The following is an 8,994-nucleotide window of genomic DNA, read 5'->3' as shown; positions in this document are numbered from 1 at the left end:
TGGTGGCTGAGTGGTTAAGATATCCTCACATATTACCACAAGCCCTCCACCTCTGGGCCCATGTGGCCGAGTGGTTAAGATGTCCTCACATATAACCACAAGCCCTCCACCTCTGGGCCATGGTGGCCAAGTGGTTAAGATATCCTCACATATCACCACAAGCCCTCCACCTCTGGGCCCATTGGCCGAGTGGTTAAGATATCCTCACATATTACCAAAAGCCCTCCACCTCTGGGCCCAGTGGCCGAGTGGTTAAGATATCCTCACATATTACCACAAGCCCTCCACCTCTGGGCCATGGTGGCTGAGTGGTTAAGATATCCTCACATATTACCAAAGCAAGCTCACAAGCCCTCCTCCTCTGGACCATGGTGGCTGAGTGGTTAAGATATCCTCACATATTACCACAAGCCCTCCACCTCTGGCCCATGGTGGCCGAGTGGTTAAGATATCCTCACATATCACCACAAGCCCTCCACCTCTGGGCCATGGTGGCCGAGTGGTTAAGATATCCTCACATATTACCAGAAGCTCTCCACCTCTGGGCCCAGTGGCCGAGTGGTTAAGATATCCTCGCATATTACCACAAGCACTCCACCTCTGGGCCATGGTGGCTGAGTGGTTAAGATATCCCACATATTACCAAAAGCCCTCCACCTCTGGACCATGGTGGCTGAGTGGTTGAAATATCCTCGCATATTACCACAAGCCCTCCACCTCTGGGCCCAGTGGCCGAGTGGTTAAGATATCCTCACATATTACCACAAGCCCTCCACCTCTGGGCCATGGTGGCCGAGTGGTTAAGATATCCTCACATATTACCACAAGCCCTCCACCTCTGGGCCATGGTGGCTGAGTGGTTAAGATATCCTCACATATTACCACAAGCCCTCCACCTCTGGGCCATGGTGGCCGAGTGGTTAAGATATCCTCACATATTACCACAAGCCCTCCACCTCTGGGCCATGGTCTAACCCCCTCCACCTCTGGCCCATGTGGCCGAGCGGTTAAGATATCCTCACATATCACCAAAAGCCCTCCACCTCTGGGCCATGGTTGCCGAGTGGTTAAGATATCCTCACATATTACCAGAAGCTCTCCACCTCTGGGCCCAGTGGCCGAGTGGTTAAGATATCCTCGCATATTACCACAAGCACTCCACCTCTGGGCCATGGTGGCGAGTGGTTAAGATATCCCACATATTACCAAAAGCCCTCCACCTCTGGACCATGGTGGCTGAGTGGTTGAAATATCCTCGCATATTACCACAAGCCCTCCACCTCAGGGACATGGTGGCTGAGTGGTTAAGATATCCTCACATATTACCACAAGCCCTCGACCTCTGGGTCATGGTGGCAGAGTGGTTAAGATATCCTCACAAATTACCACAAGCCCTCCACCTCTGGGTCATGGTGACAGAGTGGTTAAGATATCCTCACGAATTACCACAAGCCCTCCACCTCTGGGTCATGGTGACAGAGTGGTTAAGATGTCCTCACATATTACCACAAGCCCTCCACCTCTGGGTCATGGTGACAGAGTGGTTAAGATATTCTCACAAATTACCACAAGCCCCCACCTCTGGGTCATGGTGACAGAGTGGTTAAGATATCCTCACATATTACCACAAGCCCTCCACCTCTAGGCCATGATGGCCGAGTGGTTAAGATATCCTCACATATTACCACAAGCCCTCCACCTCTGGCCCATGGTGGCCAAGTGGTTAAGATATTCTCACATATTACCACAAGCCCTCCACCTCTGGTTTGAAATCCATGTTTGGCAATTGTAAGGTACTGACCATAGGTTGATGGTTTTTCTCCAGGATCTTCAGTTTCCTCCACCTGCTAAACTTGGCACATCCTTCAATGACGCTGGCTGGTATCGGGATGTTAAATCATTCAACACAGAATCAAATTGTTAATTTACTAAAGACCTATAGTATATATTGTAACAATGGACACTTTGGATTCTGTAAAAAAATCAAATCACTGTTTCTTTTTGTTATTGGGGCTATAACTCCAAAAACGTTCAAAGCAGGTCCATAAAACTTTCTGTATATATCAGACAAGTGCCCTAGTTGTGCCTTTAGTTGCGGACCCTGAAATTTTTTCTGTTTCTGTTTTTCAGTTTTACAATACTCTCATACAGTTAGATTTATACTTGAATAATTATTGCTTTGACCTTGATGTATGTGGGTTTTGATACCAACTGCAGACGCGGGGGATATTGCCACGCTTTGTGACGCCTTGTTACAATTTTTTATTACCACAAATATTACTTATAAAACCTGATCACGTAAATCCTTTTGATAAGAATCCTCATAATTGATTTTTGACTGATTAGTTGAATGTTAAATCAAAGTTAAAGTTTTTAATTAAAGCTTTGGGCTTTCTTGACTGTTCAATAATTAAATTTTCAATGTTTTCATACTAAATCCTTCTTTCTGAATGGCCAATTTTTTTCATACCTCTATGAAGAAAAAAAATCTGATAATGTCACAAAAACCTAACGTCATTATGACGTCACATTAGACATTGTTGTTACATATTGATTTCGAAAAAGAATCCCTTGAAAAATCAATGGTTTTGTACATAAAAACATATGTTATTTTATCTACTTGTCTAGAAAATTAATTATAAGCATGAAAATAGTCACATCAATGCTTAAATAAAAGTATTGTTTGATACATGTACTATTTATGGACGGCTTTGGTGATGAAAATTCCTTAAATTCTCCTTGGTTAGATTGTTAATGTGTAATTTGTATTTAATGAATCTCAGACTAATAATTGTTGTGTTACTATTACTTGGTGTAAAATGAGTATTTGTTATTGTGTAAAATCAGGAACATATCTATCAAATGAGTGATTCCCGATCTTTGTATAGAGTGTTGAGGTATCTTTCAACTTTATATTGTTTTATACTATATGCAACTTATTTGTTTTGGGCCAAAATGAAAAATATATATGTATTTATACAGAGATTTCCATCGGTTTTCATGTGTTAAAATTTGTAGAAGATATTTTTGTATTTCTGTTAGTCCTATAAAATTGAGTAGTTCTTTAGACTTGTATTCCTATGACATATAAATATAATATGTATCCGTTATTTTTGAGATATTTATATAGTTGACTTAATTTGTTTACTCTGTCCTAGTAAGTTTGTATAGTCCCGTTCGGTGTTCCTAACCCTGCAGCCAGAGATACTCTAGATGAACTAGCTGGCTTGATACCAAACGGTGTTGGCAAGTTCCACCTTTTCATGTACTAGTGTGTACTGGCCCTACACCAGACATCCGTCTGTCATAATATCTTAGTCTTGTACCAGGGCCAGTGTATCTCGGGCTACTAACCCTACTATACATTACTGTTTTGTTTGTGTGTAATAGTGTACTACCAGATATTTACATGTATGTACATGCATTAAATCTATAGTACATTTGTACTACCAAGTGAATAATTTATGTAGCAGAAGCTGTGGGTTGCCTTACTGTGATAATCATATACATTAAATTCATAATATCCAATTCCATTGCATATACTCTTTTTTTATAAGATTCTGAAATAATGTTAGCAAACTCCATAGATTATTACAAGTAGCTGGTTAAGGGGAATAACTCTAATAACTTGGCCGTTTATTACAAAACGACAGTTTAGAATTATATATTGAAATACAAACATTTCAATAACATAAAATTGTATCCAGCATTCTTAGGTCCTAGGTGGGGATAAACCACTTGGCCGTTTATTACAAAACGACAGTTTAGAATTATATATTGAAATACAAACCTTTCAATAACATAAAATTGTATCCAGCATTCTTAGGTCCTAGGTGGGGATAAACCGCCCACCTAAAAAATGAATTTGAACAAACACAACAGGAGGAAGCAGGGGAGGGAGGCGGGTTCAAATAAAATCATGCAACAAACTGACCTTGACCAGTGTCCATATTGGTTACTGCAGAGGCTGGAATGACTCTGCGTACAGTGTAATTAGGTTATATAGGCAAATTAGTGCGTGTGACCTATCACCTCCTTCACCCTGCGCCCTCCTTTTGTTTACAAACAGTACAATATAAAGTACATAGCCTAGGGACTATATACTAACAAATGTAATCCCTTCAGCATGTATAAAATATATTAAAATTACATTTTAATTGTTAATTATACATGACCTCAGTGAACTTCAGACAGGGCAAGCTTGTTGGACCAAAGATCGGGAAAAACAACCCAACAAATAAAGTTTGAATTGAAATTGGCCGTTTATTACAAAACGACAGTTTAGAATTATATATTGAAATACAAACATTTCAATAACATAAAATTGTATCCAGCATTCTTAGGTCCTTCAATGGATCCACACATTGACTTTACGACATCATTAACACTATCTACGCTATGATTGTAATCCTGCACAGTAATATGTCGAGTTTTCCCGCGATAGAAAAGTTGCATAATCCCAACCTGTTGCACAGAGAATCCTTCGCGTAGCCACTGGGCTATGGAAATCAAGTCTCTCGCTAAGCGATCTCGAACATTTTCAAAGTCTCTCGAGTCAATATCGTTGCCTCCAATCTGGAGTAAGACTATCTTAGGCTTAATTGTCGATATGGCATCAGACATACATGAATAGATATCTCTCAATCGACCTCCACCTTTACCATAACAATGAACACTTATCGAGTCGTTGTCAAACCCCAAATTTGACCATTCACCCGTTAAATCATCACGTAACCGACGTATAAAACTGTGATCGATTATCATAACGTTCATTACATCACGGTCATCCATAATCACAAACGGGAAAGTCAAATAAAATCATGCAACAAACTGACCTTGACCAGTGTCCATATTGGTTACTGCAGAGGCTGGAATGACTCTGCGTACAGTGTAATTAGGTTATATAGGCAAATTAGTGCGCGTGACCTATCACCTCCTTCACCCTGCGCCCTCCTTTTGTTTACAAACAGTACAATATAAAGTACATAGCCTAGGGACTATATACTAACAAATGTAATCCCTTCAGCATGTATAAAATATATTAAAATTACATTTTAATTGTTAATTATTTATAAGTACTGTAATGTTTTTTTCCAGTTTCTTTCTTTAATATAGATTTATATTTTTTATAGTTTGTTTTGTTACACATGTACATGTATTAAAATTGCATTTAGTGATATCAGTCATATATGCATGGTCAATCATTCCAGTTTACAAACTGTATCCTATATGTATGTATAACAAATTGATTGTGTGGTTTTAATAAGATTATATGGATACTGATTTTTTTTATAATAGCAATATGCATAAAGTCAGAGATTTAAATATAATTGGGATAAGTAACTAGGGCTGTTCTTGCGATATCACGTACCCACCTATTGTTATCGTAAACGGATGAACGGTTACCGCAGACCAAGCCGTGCGTTTGCGCACTAATAGCTGGAGGCGAGTTATCATAGTGTTAGCCCATGGACTGTGTACAGCATATTTGACTATATACAAACCAATAAACATCGAAAAGTATCTCATAGCTTTTTTACTGTTGCATTAGAGACGCTCATCTCATGCATGTATATATATTTTTGTGTTGTTTTTATGAAAAATTGTAAAATTAAAACCTATGCATTGAAAATTCTGTTAGTAATTATCAACATCTTGGTAAATTTTGGTGATTAATGACATATTATAAAAGCTTTTCTTGATACGTTTGAATGAAAAATATGACACATATAAATTTAATGAGTTAAACCCTGGAAATTCAATTCGGCTTTAGTCAAAAAAATTGCTTGGTAAAGCAAGATATTTACCGTAAATAAATTATATTCAAATCGCTGGTAAAGCGGAATATTTACATTTCACTTAGAATTGACTTTTATTTCAATATGGTTCTATGCATTATAAATAAAGCTGTATGGGAAAATTAAGATTAGAAAAATATCTAATTTACAAACTTACTGTATAGCCTTCGAAACTTCGAGACACAGGTAAATGGACCCCCGTTGAGTTAAGTGAGGCGATGACCTGGGGCGGTGGCCAGGTGTTCTGGCCGACGGTTCACCTGATGACAGTATGACACCTGTGATTATAGCAGTTGCAAATCACTTTCCATTAATAAGATGTCTATCACAGCTCGATCGGCACTGTATCTCTTCGCCATGATGTATTGGGTACCTTCGATAATTTGTTAACACTTGTACTTGAGCTTTAAAAGTTTCCATATGTACAAACTCAATCAATAGAAAATTAATATTTGAAAGCTAAATGGAAATCAGTCAATTATTGAAATCAGAGTAAGTGGTTTTAATTGTGCTATCTTTCACGACCCTATCTGAACAGTATCGTCGCCATTATAAATTTAGGGTAACTTCTATGATTTGTGCACAAGGGGCCATCTCAATGAAAATGGATGTTGTCATACATTTTTTGTATTTGGTAATTTATGCAACAAACTGACCTTGGGGGAAGTGTCCATATTGTAGAACCTCTTGCGTACAGTGTAATTAGGTTATATAGGCAAATTAGTTGCGGTGACCCTATCACCTCCTTCACCCTGCGCCCTCCTTTTGTTTACAAACAGTAAATATAAAGTACATAGCCTAGGGCACTGGATACTAACAAATGTAATCCCTCTCAGCATGTAAAAATATATTAAAATTACATTTTAATTGTTAAATTATACATGACCCCCTCAGTGAAATTTTCCCGCGATAGAAAAGTTGCATAATCCCAACCTGTTGCACAGAGAATCCTTCGCGTAGCCACTGGGCTATGGAAATCAAGTCTCTCGCTAAGCGATCTCGAACATTTTCAAAGTCTCTCGAGTCAATATCGTTGCCTCCAATCTGGAGTAAGACTATCTTAGGCTTAATTGTCGATATGGCATCAGACATACATGAATAGATATCTCTCAATCGACCTCCACCTTTACCATAACAATGAACACTTATCGAGTCGTTGTCAAACCCCAAATTTGACCATTCACCCGTTAAATCATCACGTAACCGACGTATAAAACTGTGATCGATTATCATAACGTTCATTACATCACGGTCATCCATAATCACAAACGGGAAAGTCAAATAAAATCATGCAACAAACTGACCTTGACCAGTGTCCATATTGGTTACTGCAGAGGCTGGAATGACTCTGCGTACAGTGTAATTAGGTTATATAGGCAAATTAGTGCGCGTGACCTATCACCTCCTTCACCCTGCGCCCTCCTTTTGTTTTACAAACATGTACAATATAAAAATGGCATTAGCCCTAGGGACTATATATGCATATTGTAATCCATATTCACATGTATAAAATATATTTTATGATTACATTTTATTTGTAATTAATTTTTATGGCTACTGTAATTTTTTTTCCAGTTTCATCATATGCATATAGAGGTTTAATTTTTTTAAATATTTGTTGTTAGTTTTGTTAACTGCATGTAAATTTGTATTAAAATTGAAAGGATTGATATCAGTCATATTTTGTGCATGCATGGGTTTATAAATTATCCAAGATGTATCCCATGCATATGTATAAAATTTATTGTCCAAAATGAATGGTTTTTAAATTCGCTTTTTCAATATGGATACTGATGGATTTATTTAATTTAAATATGTTGTAAAGTCAGAGTATTTGTATAAATTGGGATAAGTAACTAATTGCTGTTCTCGCGATATCACGTACCCACCTATTGTTATCGTAAAACGGATGAACGGTTACCGCAGACCAAGCCGTGCGTTTGCGCACTAATAGCTGGAGGCGAGTTATCATAGTGTTAGCCCATGGACTGTGTACAGCATATTTGACTATATACAAACCAATAAACATCGAAAAGTGTCTCATAGCTTTTTTACTGTTGCATTAGAGAGACGCTCATCTCATGCATGTATATATATTTTTGTGTTGTTTTTATGAAAAATTGTAAAATTAAAACCTATGCATTGAAAATTCTGTTAGTAATTATCAACATCTTGGTAAATTTTGGTGATTAATGACATATTATAAAAGCTTTTCTTGGTACGTTTGAATGAAAAATATGACACATATAAATTTAATGAGTTAAACCCTGGAAATTCAATTCGGCTTTAGTCAAAAAAATTGCTTGGTAAAGCAAGATATTTACCGTAAATAAATTATATTCAAATCGCTGGTAAAGCGGAATATTTACATTTCACTTAGAATTGACTTTTATTTCAATATGGTTCTATGCATTATAAATAAAGCTGTATGGGAAAATTAAGATTAGAAAAATATCTAATTTACAAACTTACTGTATAGCCTTCGAAACTTCGAGACACAGGTAAATGGACCCCCGTTGAGTTAAGTGAGGCGATGACCTGGGGCGGTGGCCAGGTGTTCTGGCCGACGGTTCACCTGATGACAGTATGACACCTGTGATTATAGCAGTTGCAAATCACTTTCCATTAATAAGATGTCTATCACAGCTCGATCGGCACTGTATCTCTTCGCCATGATGTTTGGGTACCTTCGATAATTTGTTAACACTTGTACTTGAGCTTTAAAAGTTTCCATATGTACAAACTCAATCAATAGAAAATTAATATTTGAAAGCTAAATGGAAATCAGTCAATTATTGAAATCAGAGTAAGTGGTTTTAATTGTGCTATCTTTCACGACCCTATCTGAACAGTATCGTCGCCATTATAAATTTAGGGTAACTTCTATGATTTGTGCACAAGGGGCCATCTCAATGAAAATGGATGTTGTCATACATTTTTTGTATTTGGTGGATGGACTGATGAGTATATATGACCGTCATGTGATTTTTTTTTCGAAAAATACGAGATTTGAAAAATTATCTAAAAATCGGGATACATGTATTTACTTTAAATAAAATATCCAAATTTTTAAATAATTTTTCAAATCTCGTATTTTTCGAAAAAAAATCACATGACGGTCATATATACTTATCAGTCCATCCGCCAAATACAAAAAATGTATGACAACATCCATTTTCATTGAGTTGGGCCCCCT

The sequence above is a fragment of the Argopecten irradians genome, chromosome 5, assembly GCF_041381155.1.
Source record: "Argopecten irradians isolate NY chromosome 5, Ai_NY, whole genome shotgun sequence".
Taxonomy (NCBI): Eukaryota; Metazoa; Mollusca; class Bivalvia; order Pectinida; family Pectinidae; genus Argopecten; species Argopecten irradians.
Note: the sequence above shows the minus strand (reverse complement) of the source record.